At 40.1% G+C, this 20,298-nt stretch overlaps 1 long non-coding RNA gene across 2 annotated transcripts; it reads right to left on the bottom strand.

Annotated features, from left to right (window-relative positions):
* Positions 1 to 843: 843 nt before the first annotated feature.
* LOC144592078 (uncharacterized) lies at positions 844 to 20,084 on the bottom strand. Of its 2 annotated transcripts, none has more exons than XR_013547065.1 (4): positions 19,732 to 20,084; positions 19,273 to 19,343; positions 6,919 to 6,999; positions 844 to 3,005 (listed from the first exon to the last, which is right to left on the bottom strand). It is a non-coding gene; the product is annotated as an uncharacterized LOC144592078 (long non-coding RNA). The 2 variants fall into 2 exon arrangements; XR_013547064.1 differs by having other exon boundaries at positions 6,910 to 6,999; positions 19,732 to 20,077.
* Positions 20,085 to 20,298: the final 214 nt, after the last annotated feature.

Raw genomic sequence — 20,298 nt, 5'->3', positions numbered from 1 at the left:
TGCTCTCACGGAATTTGTGAAAGCAATTTTTTTTTTACTGACAATTTAGGAAGCGTGTGCAGATGAATGGCTTCATATTATTGAAGATTGTGACATGGCATTTTCTAGGAACACCACCCTCCCTACCCCGCAACCCAGTACTGCAAGTCTTAACAAACAGAAAAAGGAGTGAAAACAGGCATAAAAATACACGGATTCTTGAGCAGTTTCTGGCAACTTACGCAGTCAGAATAGGGTGCGAGAGGAAAGATTTAAAGGTGACCAGAGGAGCGAGATTTCCCCACATGGAGGGTGATGGTTTATGGAATGAGCTGTCAGAATGTGATGTTAGAAATACATTTAAAATGCATTTGGATGGATTCATGGATAGGAAAGGGTTAGAGGTTTATGGATCAAATAGGACGTGGTAATGCAGGATAATTGGCTTGGTATAAATGTAAATTGTCCCTAGTGTGTAGAATAGTGCAGGTGTGCAGGGAGCGTTAATCCGTGCAGACTCGGTGGGCCGAAGGGCCTGTTTCCGCGCTGCATCTCTAAACTAAAAAAATGCAGTCGAATGGGATTCTCTCAGGAAGGCACCTTGGTGGCATTAATAAATTGGGCCCATTTCCTTGCTGTATAACTATGAATTTGAATGGTAGCATGCCTATTGGAAATGACAAAGATTAGTTGGTAGTATTAATCAGATATAAAATCTCAAACGTTCAATATTTAGCTGTCCGTATAGTGCATTTGATCCCCAAGAATTGTGGAAGATTAATTTATGCAAGCAATTTGAAATTATCTGATGTATAAGGCACATTTGTAACAATAATATAAATAAATTCACTTTGTAAAGTAATCTCAATTGCGATGAATATTTATTGAATTCTACTAAAACACAAAATAGTGATATACTGGGTATATGTCGTACAACAGTAAAACATTTGAAGATCACATTTTCATGAAAACATGTACTTTTATCATAAAGTATAACTGTACATATGCTAAATGCTACTAATGGCCTACTTTGCTAGTTACACAACTTCAACCGTAATGTTTAAACACAGTAAATAATGATTACATGCATCAGCATTAAACAGTCAGAAACTGGATTAGTTCAGAACAAGCAGGAAAGCTTGAATGGAAGGAACAGCTAAAGAGACATTAAAATATTTTTTAAGGTGGGCTTTCAGACCATATCTAGCACAGCAGCATCTCATACTTGGTGGTACTATATGGTATAGTTTGAAAGGGAGCAAACACAAAACAGCAAGCATCCTTTTCATTCTACTTTGTCCCTTTGTTCACAATGAGTATTTGTGTTATTTTTGTTCTTTATCAAAAATGAAGACAGGCTTCTTTGTAAAAATAAAATTTGCAAAAGAACACTAACATTTATTCCACAATTAGATAGGCAGTCAACTAGATTCGATCAGCTTCACAGGTCAATTGTTAAATCTAATCGATTGGATATCTATGGATTGATCAACGTCATAACTGATACCAAGTCAAAAGGTTTCCATTAAATTCATTTTTACATGCCCTTTGCATCTATAATTGCTTACCTGTAAAAGCATAAAGAGTATCAAAAATTAACATCATCATGTTTCCTTAGAATTCTACTAAAACACAAAATAGTACCAAGTTTGACTTGGTACTTAGTGATAATATTAAAAATCCTATCTCCAATTTATTGAATTGTGCCAAAAGGGATCAGCCTCCCGGAATAAAGAGATTAGGGTTCTGTGTCTCCCATTTTTGGCAATATATTCTACGTTCCATTTTCTGTCAAATAAAGGGTCTTCCAAAAGCACATACTGTACTTTGTCATAGGAGTGTATTATATTCTATGGATATGTCCCAGTTTTCTGTTTCAAACATTTCATTATTTCTAACTACCTTATTTTTATTTTTCTGAAATGTGCAGAATACTGCAGCTCATAATTATAATCATGTTTATAGACTTTGCCTACTAAGAACATCATTCAAAACAACAAATGACTATCTCAACCTGCAGTTGAGTATTTAAAAGAAACGCTTTTTAAAGATTTCTTAGAACTATTAAAGTGCTGAAAGGGAGAAAGCAATTTAAAAAAGACAAGATTGCAATGCTGTAATTGTCCCCTTTTTCTCTCAGGCACTGTCATGCATCCATTTTGCTGCAATTCAACTCTTCAGTCAATAGGTACTGCTCCTAGCCTAATAAATCCAAAATGAAAGCCACCAGTCACTCGAGTCCAAAAAAATTGAAAGCAATCAGAAAAGCATCAATATGCTCTCAGAACGATAAAAAAATAATAAAAATCCATCAGAGCTACCTTGCCAAGGAGCATGTTTTAAAATCCAAAATAGCACCATTCATCAGTGTCTCATATCCCGTAGCAGCACCACTATCAGTTACCACTAGGAAACAATGCATTACATACTATTACAGTATTTCTATACATAAAATTTACAGAGCTAAAATATGAAGTTACATAGGCAATTGAAGATTTTGGACATACATTATGAACTAACAAGCTTAATGTATTGAAATAATATGTAAGGGGCTCTCAGCCTTTGTATGCTATTGTTTAATGTTGAGAAAGTGACATGTGAAGTTAACTCTTTGGTTATGCACTTCCAATGTAGTAATGGAAGACAATATGTTGCATGGTACGACAAGGCCTGAAGGCCCACCTGTATTGGTTGCAAGCATGGTTGTTCAGTTTGTATAGTTTAGTGTTTCCAGTTTTGTAAAACTATTGTTTATTGTGTTATTATCCATGATTTAAAATCAGCCAGGTTCAGAGTCCCCTCAATTAGTTTTTATCTAAAAAAATTAAAAAATGAACAAAAACATATTTGTAAGCCGTGCCACCTCAAAACCCATGGAAGAAAAATGATTGAAAGAAGAGGGACTCCATCTTCTTTCAGCAAAATATAAATCTGCATCCATTGAAGGAGTCACGAGCAAGACTTCAGTTTTACTGTTCCCCATCTTGAAGCCATCTTTTTTCCTGGTGGATGGTCGGAAGTATTCCCTTTAATGAAAATGTAACATTACATAATGTATAGCATAATTCCTTAAGCAACACCAAAAATATCCATTGGGAAGGAAAGCAATTACAGCATTAATTAAAGATAAACCTTTACTTTCAGTCATTGCAACGTTGAAAATGAAACCATCCAATACATGGTCTGTGCCAGTAACTATTCTTATCTCTGAGAACACTTTATTTGGAGACCTTAACAAATGAAAAATCTGTTTTCACCTGCCATAATAACATAAGAAACTGTTTTTTTAAAAAGCACTAACCTAGTCAAGCCTCCTGCCTATTCCATCATTGACCATCTTTCGATTACAAATATTCCCAAACAGTTGCTGAGAAGCAGAAACATTCATTCACACAAAATCTGATGTAGTGTGCTATATTCTGTGTGGTTCAGCTCTTGAAATTTTGGTGATAAAATCACCTGCTCTGTGCTGTGCAGGGTCAGTTGGCTGCAAGTCCATTGAGTATAGAGGACAAAGGAGTACAAAAGAGGAAAATCAAGAGGGCAAAGAGGAAACAAGGCAGCCATGACAGGTAAGATAAAGGAAGATCCAGAGATTTTACTAGTATATTAAGGGTAAAAGAGTAACTAGGGAGAGAATAGGATCCTTAGAGATCACAAATTAATTTATGTATGGTGGCACAGGAGATGGACGAGGTATTCAGTTAATATTTCTCATTCGTACTTACACTGGAGAAAGACATCAATGTGAGGGAACGCCACATGTTAATTAAAAAACTCAACTTGTAATTTCTTGATCATGGGAAATTCTGAAACTGCTGAATCTTCATGTTGTTTCAAACAGTTAACAGTTCTAAATGTATTTACTGCTCTTCTTGCACCTTTGGTTATTGCTTTATCAAAGAATTTTCAGAAGCAAGTCCAAACCTTTACCGGGACATAAATTGAAAACCTGAGCTTCACTCTTTGGCACTGTTGAGTGAAAAAGAGAAATTTGTTGGAGGGTATGGAAAAAGCTGTGTACAAAATGGGAAACTATTTCCTGGAATGCTTTCCAAATATTTCATGTTTTTCTAAAAATGCCATTGAAATCTTAATGGAACAGAATTATTCTATTCCCTGGCAAAAACTATCCACTGACAATCTTCTGGCAAATTCTGCATGAAAAGTACAAAGAGGGCGGTGAAAATATACTTAATTCAATAATAATCTAGGAAAAAGGAGTTTTAGTTTTGGAGCTAACTTACAACTGAATAATCAAATGATGTTGTGAGAGGCAGGGTAAAGTCCTGGCTAACATCCAAGGGGAATTGTGCAGTTCTTTCCAGCTGCAATTTTTTTTTTCTTGAACAGATCCTCACAAAAAGGACTTAAATCCCCATATGGTCCACTACACAATGAATTCATCAAATGGAATGAAACCGTAGCTTGTTACACTGGTACAGTACAGTGCCTCAATGCCAGAAAAACAAACATCAATTTATTTAAGAAATTGTACCTGAAGAACCTTTGCCCTCAATAGCAAATATTTCACATGGCATAGTGTCAGAATTTTAATGAATAAATTGTATCTTAGCATCATGACATGATGACTAAAAGTGTGTAATATCATACAAAATCTATTTGTAAAAATAATGTTTTTTTGGTGAACTTTATGCTAATTAAAAATCATTAATATACATACACAAAAATTTCTCCCCTAAACAAAACAAGTTTCTGTCACATAAAAGGTTACAAATTATGCTGATTATGTAGGAAAAAAACTGCAGATGCTGGTTTAAATCGAAGGTAGACACAAAATGCTGGAGTAATTCAGCGGGTCAGGCAATGCCTTGGGAGAGAAGGAATGGGTGACGTTTCGGGTTGAGACCCATCTTCAGATTTAAACCAGCATCTGCGTTTTTTTTCCTACATATCTTGCCGCTCCAATGCGAATTCTCCTCAAGGTTCTCCTTCGTTCTTTAACCAGAGTTTAGCAACATGCTCTCTCACTGCTCCCCCTCCTGCCCCCCAACCCTACGAACACGTTTTAACCCAGACTCGCCACCACAGCCACCTGTTTTCTCGGGACTTGCCTGTGCCTCCATCTATTACCTCATAGTTTCCAGCTCCGGTTCCAGACCTCCCAGTTCGGACCCAACCCGGACTTACAGGTTCCAATAGTCGATCTACCGCTTTTCCCAACAATTCTCCTTCCATGCCCATCAGTTTGAAGAAAGGTCTCGACCCGACACATCACCCATTCCTTCTCTCCCCAGATGCTGCCTGACCCGCTGAGTTACTCCAGCATTTTGTGTTTACCTTCATGCTAATTATGAAGTTAATTTTGATAACCTACATAATTTGTTCCCTTTGGTTTGCATTAATATTAACCCTTCATGCCATTGCAATTTTTATGCAATCATTTTTTTAAAATTAAAGCCTCTGGCAATGAATATACAGGGTATTCATCTGCTCAATGGAAGCACAATATTTAGGATGGAGGTTTGATACCAGTGGTCTGCAGGTGTCTGTGCTGGGACCTCTGTTGTTGATGTGATTGATATATATATATATATGATTTGGAGGAAAACATTGACAAGTTGGTTAGTAAGTTTGCAGATGCAAGATTGCTGGGGTCTTGGACTGAAAGGATGTCAAAGTGTACAGCGGGATATAGATCAGCTACAGAAATAGGTGGAGAAAAAGGCAGATGAAGTTCAACCCAAGCAAGTGTGAGGTATTGTAGTTTGGAAGGTCAAATGCAAGGGGAAATATATATAATTAATGGCATGGCACTTAACAGCATTGATGTATAGAGGGGTCCATAAGACATAGGAAGCGAATTAGACAACTAGTCCCATCGAGTCTACTCTGCCATTCAATCTGGGTGATCTATTTTTCCCTTTCAACCCCATTCTCCAGCCATCTCCCCGTAACCTTTGATTCCCCTTTGCTAATCAAGAACTTATCAATCTCCGCTTTAAAAATACCCAATGTCTTGGCCTCCACTGCCGTCTATGGCAATGAATGCTACAGATTCATCACCTCTAGCTAAAGCAATTCGTCCTCATCTCCATTCTGAGGGAACATCCTTTTATTCTAAGTCTGTGCCATTAGGTTTTAGACTCTCCCATCGTTAGATACATCCTTTCCACGTCCACTTTATCCAAGCCTTTCATAATCTGGTTGGTTTCAAATCCATAACTCCCTGAAAGTGGCAACTTTAGGGTAATAAAGGAAGCATGTGATGTGCTTGCTTTCATAGGTCAGGGGATTGTGTAGAAGAGACAAGAAGTCATAATGTGGCTTTATAGGAATTTGGTTAGGCCGCATTTGGAGTATTGTATGCAGTTCCAGAAAATAGAATAAGTATTATTCTATGAGGACACTGAAATGATGCTTATGATCCACTGAAATGCACGCACAAGAATATCTGTGAAATGTCACGCAAGTGGAGTCATCAAGAAGCTCAAAATAACTTGGTCTTTCATTTAGAGAAATTTGATAATTGAGTTCCCCTTTGGTCAGTTAAAATAGCATATGATAAAAACTATTTCATATTTTAGATGTTGATTATAACACTTAGCCATAAATGTAAGTGAAAATAAGAGGTGCTTGACTAGTGACAAATTTGAACTACTGTTTTATAGCACCAAAAATCTAAATTAAAACCCAGTAAATAAACAGAACTGTTAACCTACCAGGCAAGAAATACATGCAACTGTACAATAATGCATCGTGCTGCCATCTAATATATTCAATTACTTCGTTCATAAAATTGAATTTAACCACAACTAATTTAAATCAGTTCGCTGAAATGTCAAGACTTGTAATTTTTTTGCCAAATGAATTGGTTTAATACAATTAATCTGATTATTAATAATAATGAGATGACCAGTGGTGCATTCAATAAATGCTACCTGCAATAGTTTCAATGTTTACACTTACATTTCTTACCAAAAGAACACTTCCATCCTTGTATCTCTCTTCAGCAGTCTCCAGTTGAGATGGCCAACACCCTGCAAAACTTTGCCAAGCCTGAGCAAAAAAAAGACTTTTTTAAAGTATTAAAATAGTAGTAAAAGGCAAACTGACATTTTACACAACTGAAAAGAGCAGATAAAACACATGGATGCAATTTACACTATGCAAATTGTAGCCACTGCCCAAGCACACAGATCTTACAAACGTTTCATTCAAATTGAGATTTTATTTGGTTCAAACATTCAGATGTAAGAATAGAATAACATGAAATAACAATGTTACAAACCTAAGATGATTGAAAAAGTCATAAGCCAAATTGAAATACTCATTGTTTGGAGGAGATGCAACTCCTTCTGTTTCAAGGAAAGAATTCCATTAAACACTGTACACTTCAGTCTGTATTATGTCTTATGACACCATCATCTATGTCTTATGACACCATCACGTTTCTATGCAGTTACCAATCTCTCTGTTTTTCAAGAGTTCTAATCAGATACCTGTATTGGAGAAAATATGAATTTAAAAATCTTACGTTCGCCTAGTGACGCCTAATGCAATACCTTAAGATATTTTTATGTTTGAGGAAATCACCTCGCATTAACTCGTTAATGCACTATTATAGTACTTTGTTTATATTTGGTTGTCTCACGATGTGTGGTTAAAAATTAACAAATGGAACAACCTCAGTTCCAAGATATAGTAATGCCAAATAAAATGTCATTAGGAAATACCCTTTGACGCTTATTTAGCTGAAAAAGCAAGGAGGCGCCTGCACTTCTAATAAAGGACATTCCATAAAATATTTGCTACAAATGCAAACAAACAGTGATAAGATCAATTACCCAGCTCAGTGGAGTAGTGCTAAGTTAGCATATGGAAAATATGTTGCACCCGAGGAATTTGCACAGTGCGCAGTATTTAGACCCCGGTTTGAATCTCGCCAGTAGTCGGATTTTAAATTCCGGTATTTATTCACAAAATGCTGGAGTAACTCAGCAGGTCACGCAGCATCTCAGGAGAGAAGGAATGGGTGACGTTTCGGGTCGAGACCCTTCTTCAGACTGATGTCAGGGGGGGCGGGACAAAGGAAGGATATAGGTGGAGACAGGAAGATAGGAGAACTGGGAAGGGGGAGGGGAAGAGAGGGACAGAGGAACTATCTAAAGTTGGAGAAGTCAATGTTCATACCACTGGCTGCAAGCTGCCCAAGCGAAATACGAGGTGCTGTTCCTCCAATTTCCAGTGGGCCTCACTATGGCACTGGAGGAGGCCCATGACAGAAAGGTCAGACTGGGAGTGGGAGTTGAAGTGCTCAGCCACTGGGAGATCAGGTTGGTTAAGGCGGACTGAGTGAAGCTGTTAAGCGAAACAATCGCCGAGTCTGCGTTTGGTTTCGCCGATGTAAAGAAGTTGACATCTAGAGCAGCGGATGCAATAGATGAGGTTGGAGGAGGTGCAGGTGAACCTCTGTCTCACCTGGAAAGACTGTTTGAGTCCTTGGATGGAGTTGAGGGGGGGAGGTAAAGGGACAGGTGTTGCATCTCCTGCAGTTGCAAGGGAAAGTGCCCGGAGATGGGGTGGTTTGGGTAGGAAGAGACGAGTGGACCAGGGAGTTATGGAGGGAGTGGTCTCTGTGGAGCGCAGAAGGGGAGGGGATGGGAAGATGTGGCCAGTGGTGGGGTCCCGTTATAGGTGACGGAAATGTTGGCGGATGATTTGTTGGATACGCTGGCTGGTGGGGTGGAAGGTGAGAACGAGGGGGATTCTGTCCTTGTTACGAATGGGGGAGGGGGAGCAAGAGCGGAGCTGTGGAATGTAGAAGAGACCCTAGAGAGAGCCTCATCTATAACGGAAGAGGGGAAGCCCCGTTTAAATTCCAGTTGAAATTAAGGGCCCTATAGTGGTGATCATGAAACTTGCAATTTGTTGTTAAATCCTAACTGTTTACTTGTATCCATCAGGGCAGAATTCAGCTGAACTCTCCCACCGGGGATAAAGACGACATCCACGTAGTTTACTCTAAACTGGCCTTTGAAATGGCAAGCTTCCTATTCAGGGTCAATTAAGGATAGAAAAATGTTGGCGCAGCCTTCAACAGCCACATCCTGTGAATGAATTAAAAACAGCCAACTTTACTGTTTAAATTAGCCATCAAGCTGCCTTATCAGTATCTGCATAGATCATTAAGCAATCAATGCTGGTTATTCGTGACAAGAACAAAACATCATCGTGTCAGTAAAGTTCATTCCGTAATATTACCAAAGCAGTCCAGCCAGTACCTCTAGGCCTGAGGAAGTAAAAATACTTAAAAGAGTATTTTGCTGAATGACGTATAGGGAGTGCATAGTAAAGACAACTGCAGCTGTAAGTGAATGTTAGAGCAGTTGAACCTTGGTTGATTTAACATCACTGGCTATAATACTGTGAACTAACTTAATTTGAAATTAAGGTACCAATCAATACATTGAAGTTAAAGAGGACACTCTGAGGTGATTATTTCTCTCCACAGAGCATACTCGTATAAAAATAGTTGGTTGTTGAAGTTATGTATCCAGCGCTTTTTCATTTCTAACCATCTTCCTCAAAAATGTCTTGCTCAATGACAGATACAGTCACAGATACTGAAAATTAACCTGGGTTCAAATATTGTGTCAGATTTGTAGAATACTGATCAGCCAGAGATGGTGGATGTTGGTGAGGGAACAGAGAATAATGTGCAATTAGGGATGAAACAATGGCTTTTGCCTTGTCTGTGTACTTCATCCAGGAGTGACCAAGGAGTAATTTGAGAGATGGTGGGGAGGTACCGCACATGTAGAAGCTTATCCTATATTGTAGACAATGTAAAGCATATCAAGTGCAATAATTAGGCAACGAGGGTCTGGGCAGAAATAGAGGTGCATCTACAGATATTCTGAAGGTACACCATTACACATATGCACCGATTCCAGTTAGATGAAAAGGGGAAAGGAATTCAAAAGAGGGGACCTACTACGTCAGATACAAAGAGCATTGGTGTGACCATATTTGGACTAATAGAAGAATTAAAAGGACCTTAGTCTGGAGGTTGTTGCAGGGCTAAATGCAAATAAGATTTGAACATGAAGATTTTAAATGGTATGCTTTAAAGGCACATGGCACCTCTCAAACTATTACATTTCACAGTGACTGACCCACAAATGAAAATGTATGGGGATTGTGTATGGTGGGCCAACAATGTGCAAATTTTCAGGTGAGGCCAACTTTCTACATTTTATTTTATTCAGAGTGTGCTGTTTAGCAGCTTGGCTTTTAAGAATATTTAAATGATTATTTACTGTGCCTTACTTTCAGTTTTTTTTTAAAAAAGCAAAAATCTTGATGTGCAGTAAAAATAGGATTCTCAGATCTCACCAAAATCCCATTTCTTTAGATAATCTAAACCTATAAAAGGATATAATTTTCCATGCAAATCTTCATAATATTGTGCAAGAAATTGCACAGTATTTTATTTGGACCACTCTCATTCCTAATGACGGCCAAATTTTTTTTTTCAAAGCACTCCATTTAGTCAGCTTCTGAGGTCAAACAAGGACATGAACAAGAAAGGACGTGATTCCTGCCAATAAGGAGCATCCTGGGTAATGGTTTGCAGGCTGCAGGTGGAAAATAATATTTATATGCAGCTCTTCAATCTGGTCTGGTGCCAAGATTGTGAACATTGCTTTCAATTTGGAAATAAAAACAAAAATCTTGGTTTAGATTAGAAATAGGCTTCTCTCATTTCAGAAAAAATAAATGCGAGTATGTTTCATGATTAAGGGATAATCCTCCAAGTCTATACAATGATATTCTTTGCAGTGCCAGTATTTAAAGTGCCTTTCATATTTTCAAGATGAGAAATCAAGAAGCATTTCTTGAATTTACATCAATTATTGTTTTATTAATGAAGTACCATTAGATTCAGTCACCTTTATTTTCAATGCAAGTCTGATTATAAGAGGCATGTCCTTTAAGGGAGACAAGGAAACTGCAGATGCTGGAATCTGGAGCAAAAACAAACAGCTGGAGGAACTCAGCAGATCGAGCAACTTGGGGGCTGGGTGTTGGAGGGATTGCCCATCTTTCATGAGGCTCTGCATCAGGACTGAGAGTGCAGAGGGAAGATAGCTAATATAAAGAGTAGAGGAGAAAGGGTGAGACAGATACCAGTAGGTGAATGGAGGAAGGAGAATTGAGAGGGGGGAGATAAAGGGAGGTGGGTGTTAGGTATAAGAAGACAAGCAGAGAAAAAAATATGAAAATGAAACCAGATTGGGGGGGGGGGGGGGGGGGGGAGAGAGGAGGGAAATGGAGGAGACAGCTGCTTGGAGGGTGATGAATGAGGACACAAAGGCTACCACTGCTGGAATTTGACAAGTCAATACGATGATAATGGAAACCATTAAGGGAGAAATGAAGTGAAGATGGAACGGGATGGGGGGAACAAATCCAGTGGGTGAAGGGTTTGGGCAGTAGATGGAAGTGGGACAAAAATGGGCAATGCGGGTCTACGGGGCGGTATGCAAAAAGGAACAAAAATGGGAGGAACAGACATAAGCATGGATGTATGCCTGAGAATGAGTGAGAGAGAGAGAAAACAAGAACTGAAGAAGGCCCCGAAGAGAAGTTTATCCATTTCCTCTGCAGCTGCTGCCTGACCCAATGAGTCCCACCAGCACTTTGGTTTTAGCATAGATTATAAGTTCAAGTCACATAGCACCATTATATCAGGGACCAGTTGGCCCTTTGAACCCAAACAGCATCAAACAGTTGATTCATTTTTCTGGTGAAACTGATGATCTTGCAGTTCCTTTTTTTCCCCAAACGGATGTTGGCCCCTTGCATAACGTCTTAATGGACCAAATCATCACTGCTCAACAACTTTGCCTTTAAACTGCAAGCTGCTCTAAGGAAAACAATGTCATTATTTCCAACTGCCGGTGTAACATCAACTGTCTTGCCTGGTAAAGTATCATTGAATCATTGATTCTCCATTCCTCTTACCCACTTCAATCTCACCCCCTATGAATGCACATCCCTCTGCTAACTCAGCAACAATTCCAACATTATTATCAAACCTGCTGACAAAGGAGGTGCAGTTGTAGTCTGGCAAGCTGACCTCTATCGTGGCGAGGCCAGGCACCAGCTCTCAGACCACCACATCATGACCCCCACAGTTGAAGCTCATGCCATCATCATCTCCCTTTGTTTCTGATCTCATCACCTCTGGTGATCTCCTCTCACGGCTTCCAAACTTATCGTGCGCCAACTCCGCACTGCCCACTTCTATTGACACAAACAGGATTACCCTGACAGACCCATTGTTTTTGCCTGCTCCTGCCCCACAGGACTCATCTCCAAATATCTTGATTCGATCCTATCCCCACCCCCCCCCCCCCCCCCCCACCACCAGTTCCATCCAACCTACATCAGAGACACCTCACACACCCTTCAACAAATTTCAATTTCTAGGCCACCCTTTGCCTCCTCTTTACCATGGACATCCAGATCCTTTACTCCTCCATCCCGACCAGGAAGGTCTCAAGCCCCTCCAGTTCTTCCTTGAACACAGACCCATCAATTACTCTCTACTAACGCTCCTCTGCCTGCAGAATCTATCCTCATCCTCAAGAACTTCTCTTCGACTTCTTATCTTCTCCAAGCTAAAAGTATAGCCATGGGCACTATCATGGACTCCAGCTATGCCTACCTTTTTGTTGGATGCAACAAACAGTCCTTGTTCCAAATATGCACTGGCATCATCTCCAACCTCTTTCTCTGCTACATCGATGACTGCCACTTGCTCCAGCGCAGGCCTCTTTGATTTCATTAACTTTACCTGTAACTGCTCTCAAATTCATTTGGACCATCTCTCACACCAATCTCCCCTTTCTTGATCTCTGTCTCCATCACAGGGGGCAGACTATCGACTGACATTGACTGCAAACCCACCGACTAGAAGGGTCTCGACCCGAAACGTCACCCATTCCTTCTCTCCCGAGATGCTGCCTGACCTGCTGAGTTACTCCAGCATTTTGTGAATAAATCGACTCCTACAGTCATCTGGACAACACTTCCTCCAACCCTACCTATTGCACCTCCATTCAGGGACCCCAGCAATCCTTCCAGGTGAAACATGGGTTCACATGCACCGTAACTAACCTCATCTACTGCATCTGGTATTCTCGATGTGGCCTCCTGTACATTAGCGAGACCAAGCGGAGAATCAGCAAAGGTTTTGTTGCACACTTGTGCTTGGTCTGCCAAGGCCTATTTGATCTCCCGGCTGCTAACCATTTTAACTCCCTTCCCATGCTGACCATTCTGTCCTGGACCTCCTCCATTGCCAGAGCGAAGTCACAGACAAACTGGAGGAAAACCCCCTTATATTCCGCTTGGGTAGCTTGCAACCCAACGGTGTGAACATTGAATTCTCCAATTTTCTCCTAACCCATCCTGCTCCTTCACCAGCCCCCCTTCCCCAAACTGGACTCGCACCTATTTCTCGCCACCCCATCCAGCAACATTTCTTCCCCAAGCTTCACAATTCACCATCCTGTTGTTTTACACCTTCTGACTTTTCATTTCTTGCCTTTGTCCAACCATCTGCCTATCACCCCCCCCCCCCCCCCCCACCCAGAGGGCATAGCCTTAAGGTGGGAGATTTACAAGTGACTTCATGGGCAACATTTTCACTAAAGGTAATATGTATCTGGAATGAGCTGCCAGAGGAAGCTAGAGAAGTGGACAAAATTAGCAATGCTGAAATGGAAATAGTAATGCAGCACTTATACTTCAAAGTTTTCAACCTGAAAGTTTAAAGTTATCAGAAATTATTGATCGTTTAGAGTCCAATTTAAAAAAAAATGCATGTTCAGTTCACATTCTGTATAATGACAATGGGGGAACCCAATTTGGCAAACCTTGGTGTTGTAAGGAGAAGCTTGCCAAGAACATCTATCCATGCCCCAAAAAGAAAATCATGCTGATCTACATTGATACAGAGCCAGTTGATGGCATGTGTTGTGTAGACAGGAAAAAGGCACAGAGTTTGCACGTTCTCCCCGTGACCTGCATGGGTTTTCTATGGGATTTCCAGTTTTCTCCCACACTCCAAAGAAGTACAGGTTTGTAGGTTAATTGGCTTGGTATAATTGGAATTTGTCCCTAGTGTGTGTAGGATAATGTAAGTGTGCAGGGATCGCTGGTCGGTACGGACTCGGTGGGCCGATGGGCCGGGTTCAGCATTGTAGCTCTAAATTAAACTACTCCTGAATTAAGGGCCACAAAAGGATTAGATCTCATCAGAAAAGATGACCCATGGCATTATCATCTGTCTTCTGAGAGTATATTCTAAACTCCCTCAAACTCTGCAATCTTACATCACTCCTTACTGCAACTTTTTTTGTAGAAACACATATCCCCTTTCTCTCAATAATTCCACTACTTGCCAACATTTTCCACAGCTTTATAAATAATCAGTTCTCTCCTTCACATTTATCGTCAAAAAAATATTCTCCATCACTCAAAAAAACCAACAAGATGAAATGAACCATAAAAATTACTCTTGCTATTAAGACAGCTTACAACTAACACGTGGAGGAGGCAGGTCTAAAGACAACCGACATGACAACCAGTCTCCTGAAACTGCTATTAAAAATCATTGCATTTGGCACCTCTCGCAACCTCAAATACAGGCTTACTTGTACTTTGCCTCTGGAGGTCCACATTCGGCACTCAGCATCATTTCAAGCTGCAGCTATTAATCTCTACCAGAACTCACGAGTTGCTGCTCACTGTTACATTAGAAAGGACACCAAGGTTTCATCTTTGAGCAGTGAAAACTTCATCTACTTTCTCCCAAGGGAGCAGACTTGAGGATTTTCCCTGAACTGCAGATATTTAGAGATTGCGCTTCACCGTATTCAGAAGAGAAATCCTGAATAAACCTCTGTCACAGCTTTGGAAGGTCTCCATATCTTCACAGAACTCTCCAATCCCCTGGGAGCATCCTCCCAGTCTTGTAAAGAGTTGGCTGCTGAGGTTGCAGCCGTGAGGCTAGATTCTTATAGTTAAATAACAATGCCACTGATAGAAAGCCTCAGTGCTGTTCCATGATTCTCATAAATCGATGATTACAATCTCAACAGCTCAAGTAACTTTAGAATGATATACTACACTCTTTTAATGCAATTAAAATCTAGTAATAGTGGTTCCCAGGCCAAGGGTCCTCAACAGTCAGAGAAAAGATGTACAAAAATATCTGCAACATCAATCACGAGCAAAGCTACAAATGTTTGAAATGTTTGTGTTCTTGAACGGAGGATAGTAAAAATTTGTAATCATACAATAATATTTGCAGAGATTGTTTATGTAACAAAATTGATTCGTTTCACTTCTTTGGACTTGCACAAAATTATATGTTCACATTCTTATTTAGCAAAGGCTGGCAAGTGGTCTTTAACTTTTGTGGAATGGGGAGGCATCCACTGACACTGAGAAACTGTGCATGGTGGGTATTTTTGCAGAATGATTGTGAGTGATGATGACAGAAATCTGGGCATCCAAGGAAGCAATGTGTTCTGCAATGAGTTTGTGCAACCTTTCACATTGGGTAATGTTATAACAGGCTTCTGAGATGTTCACTTTACTGTTTAGTGCATGTTGAAAGATGGCTCCCGAGCAGTCATCTAACTTACACTACTTTGCCTGTGAAGGCTACTTTGCCTACATCACTTGTACTAAATTGCTTTTGAATGCCACTTTTCCTTTTTTTTTTTAAAAAGGTACCTCAATCCTCTCTTGCCAGCTGGTAAGTCTAGTTGGAGGTGTGGAAATATCAGGAAGAATGGATTGCCATAGAATAAATACTGTTTACGCAGCTACAGAAAGATGTTCTTGTGGTTGTGGACAAGTGTACATTGATGAAACACAAGCCCTTACTTTTGACAAGCATTTTTTAATGATCCAGGGGCACCTTGATTGACATGTGCAAGCAGTCAATGACAACTGCATCTGTACACTAGCCAGTAAACCAAGCTCCTGTTCATTCTGATAAACCCTTTTCGTGGCAAAGGTGTCAGTCTTAGAAAGCAAATCATCATTCTCTATATCTAATGTATTTTTGTGCAGCTAACCAAGCGATCTTGCATATTTTCTCCAGCAAAGTCTTGGAATGATTCTGAGTCAGAGGTTGATCTTTGCAGTTAACCTGACGGTTATTAATCATCTGCAAAAAATTAGGTCTTGCAAACAGTTTTGATTATTTGCAGCCATCTGACAGATTAATGATTTGGACGAGGGAATTGAATGCAACATCTCTAAGTTTGCGGATGACACGAAGCTGGGTGGCAGTGTTAGCTGCGAGGAGGATGCTAGGAGGCTGCAGAGTGACTTGGATAGATTAGGAGAGTGGGCAAATGCATGGCAGATGCAATATAATGTGGATAAATGTGAGGTTATCCACTTTGACGGCAAGAACAGGAAAGCAGAGTATTACCTGAATGGTGGCCAATTAGGAAAAGGGGAGATGCAACGTGACCTGGGTGTCATGGTGCACCAGTCATTGAAAGCAAGCGTGCAGGTGCAGCAGGCAGTGAAGAAAGCGAATGGTATGTTAGCATTCATAGCAAGAGGATTTGAGTATAGGAGCAGGGAGGTTCTGCTGCAGTTGTACAGGGCCTTGGTGAGACCGCACCTGGAGTATTGTGTACAGTTTTGGTCTCCTAATCTGAGGAAAGACATTCTAGCCTTAGAGGGAAGGTTCACCAGATTGATCCCTGGGATGGCAGGACTTTCATATGAAGAAAGACTGGATAGACTAGGCTTATACTCGCTGGAATTTAGAAGACTGAGGGGGATCTTATGGAAACATATAAAATTCTTAAGGAGTTGGAGAGGCTAGATGCGGAAAGATTGTTCCCGATGTTGGGGAAGTCCAGAACTAGGGGTCACAGCTTAAGGATAAGGGGGAAGTCTTTTAGGACCGAGATGAGAAAACATTTCTTCACACAGAGAGTGGTGAGTCTGTGGAATTCTCTGCCACAGAAGGTAGTTGAGGCCAGTTCATTGGCTATATTTAAGAGGGAGTTAGATGTGGCCCTTGTGGCTAAAGGTATCAGGGGGTATGGAGAGAAGGCATGTACAGGTTACTGAGCTGGATGATCAGCCATGATCATATTGAATGGCGGTGCAGGCCTTGAAGGGCCGAATGGCCTACTCCTGCACCTATTTTCTATGTTTCTATGTTACTAGGGCCTGACTGGGCATTGTGACATGTTGCTCTATGACACAGGAACTATGTGGCATATCATCAATGTGGCAGGTCCAGCCTTCACCGGTGTTATTTTTTGTGCAGTTGTGGGTACATGAGGAGCACACTACTGCTATTCCCAAGTCTCCAGCTATTGTTCATTGTATTAAACCTATCAATGTTTAGGCAGCATGTATCTGTGATATATCTATGGCGTGGTTATGTATCTGCAGAGAGCCAAGTGTAATGAACAGGTGAGCACCTCCAAAATTTGAAAGTGATCTGTGAACTCTACAAAGTTACTCCAGTTTCTGTAAACTTCTGAAGGTTTTCCACAATCTGCCAATACAACATCCATTACAAATGCCTTTCAGTGCAACTCAAGAAAGCAGCTGTGAAGCTGCAATGCTTATTGCCAGATTTGCCTGGCAATTCTTCATCTCCTCTCCAGAGTTGTACTCCCATATTAGTTTCTCTGCCAAGTTTCAGTAATGCATGTGTATTAAGTTAAAAGTTCCACACTCCTCATAATATGGCTCTTAATGAGCAGTCAATCCCTCCCACCCCCAGGAAAGCTGACCCCATGGCAGTCAGCAGGTTATAAATTAACTTCCATCACACCAACACTTATAGCACAAATAATATTTCTGATCCTAAATCCATCTAGTCTCAAAAATCAAAACATCCCATACTTTCCTTTCCCAGTAAAATTATAGTGGCTGCTGTTTTTCAGTTATCAAGACTAATTTCCATTTGTTTTCCCCAAATTTCTCAATTCCTACATATTCTTCCCTCCTTTAAAACATTTCTTGAAAAGATTGTCACTTTCCAAAAGGTTTCCTATATTATTTCAATTAAATGTAATTTTCCTCCCATGAAGCACTTTTTACTCCAAGTTGCAAGTTGCAAATTCATACGACTTTTGATTTTGTTGGGAAATGCCATTAGCTTTTTGGCAATATTAGTGAAGTAGCTGATGGAAAAAGTGTGCATGTCGAATTCAGAATTTGTGAAAGGACACTGAAAAATTATAGTTACAATGAAATTATTTCAATATTTTATTTCTTTCAGATTGGAGTCAAAAGTTTAAAAATGTTATACTATATAATTCCCTGATTATTCACAGGGGATTAAAGAACCTTGTATTGCAATCACATTAGTAAAAACATAGGAAAAGTAATCGAAACAAAATTATTCTGGTTGCATGTTTTTAAAGTACAAATGCAAATAAAAGCAAAGAACAGACATTTTCAGAGAATACATGCTACAAAGAGAAGATAAAAGTAGAATAGAAGGTGATTTCCTGTGGAAACAAAACACCAGTACAGATTAGTTGGGACAACTGACCTGTTTCTTGTGTGTATGTTATGTAATTTAACTCATGAGAGTCAATTCTCATCTGGAGTGTCCCCACTGCTCAACCACTAAGCCCTGGAATTCCCCTTATTAAATCTCTCTGCCTCTTTCATGGCACGTATTACAACCTATCTCTTTGACCAATCTTTTGGCTATCCGCCCTAATATCTCCTATGTTGACCCAGTGTCAAACTCAATTTGAGACAGCTCCTGTTAAGTATAATGGGATATTTCAGCACATTAAAAAAAAAAATGCAAGTAGTTAGCTCCACACAGGATTTTACTGTAGATACTACACAAGGAATTCACATACTCGAGAACTATACTACTTCTCTAATCATATGGAGGCACTAAATACATTGAAAAAATAGTTAATGGGAGAGGTTTGTTTGGAAAGTGGCCAAACTCTTGAAAAAAAGTATATTTTCAAAGAGAATTGAAAGGCATCTGAAAATTCTATGAGAAATTAAAACTAGGTTTTGCTTCAGCTCTTTGTTCACATTTACTTTCTTAACGAGGTTGGACAATTAAAATAAAACATCTGCTTATTGATGTCATGATTAACCATACATTTTTTTTCCACGGAGGCGAACGAGGGAAAAACATTTGTTTACACCATTGTGCAAATAAGCATTTTGTTCGATTTATTAACCACATACCTACTGCACATTTTTTTGCCAGAAACGGTCAAATCTTACCTTTATCTGCATGCTTTTCTGGCAGAGGTGGGACCTCAGACAAATCTCCCCAGTTCCCAAGGTGGAGAAAACTATCGAAAAAAAGAAACAATCATTTTTTTTAGTTAGAATTGTGTAACGTACGGATCAATGCTGTCAAGTACATCGTCAACCTCACCACTTTAACATCTGCAATACCAAAAAACTAATTTCAGACTAACTCAGCGTATAGTTTACCCGGTATAAAACACTTTTTTTTTTTAATGTGCAGATGCTAAAAGAAAATCGTAATATTCCGTTCAAAATCGGTCTGCAAGACTGAAAAAACCCCAAAAGAATGTCTGTATTCATTATATAGCACAATGCCTCCCACACTACCCATTCAGTACTGGTCAACAAAAACTACATCGTTATTTTTAAATATCGTTATTTTTTAAAGACGGGACTGCGAAACAGATTGCTTCACGATACAATACTTACAGACAAAGCCCCCCCTCTGCCCGCACCTCTTTCGATCTACATGCAGCTTTGCATGCTGCTCCCAATTAGGGAGCATTTCGTTTTTCAAATATCCAATAATCACTGAACTCCAAAGACGAAGTACAGTCAGCTTTTTGAAAAGCTACCAAAAAGAAAATCTGGTTTACTATCTACCCTAGTGCCCGTAGTTGGAGTGCATTGAACAATGAGCTAATTCTGTACGTTGCTGGCTTTAATCCAGAGAGTCGGTGGTGGCGGCGGCGGTAGTGCTGCTGCTGCAAAGCCAGACTGCTTACTCTGCATTAACAACCAACTCAGTCTGGCCCAAAGTAGCCAATCGCCGCCGCGTAACCTAACTTGACTCCTCGGCCCAGCCTATCCCCGCCTTCCATTGGCCAGCCGACGTCACTCGGGTTCTATTTTGGAATGTTGCTACCCTTGAAGGGCGCGGCGCGCGCTGTCAATCGGGCGGCGCGAGGTTCCACCAGGGTAGGTTGCGGAGCGCTGTCTGGACTCATTGCCCGGCAACAGCCAGACTGCGAGCCGTGAGGCTCCTGGAGCCCACGA

Source organism: Rhinoraja longicauda, chromosome 3, assembly GCF_053455715.1.
Source record: "Rhinoraja longicauda isolate Sanriku21f chromosome 3, sRhiLon1.1, whole genome shotgun sequence".
NCBI classification, from domain to species: Eukaryota; Metazoa; Chordata; class Chondrichthyes; order Rajiformes; family Arhynchobatidae; genus Rhinoraja; species Rhinoraja longicauda.
This window is presented reverse-complemented; position numbering and strand designations above follow the sequence as displayed.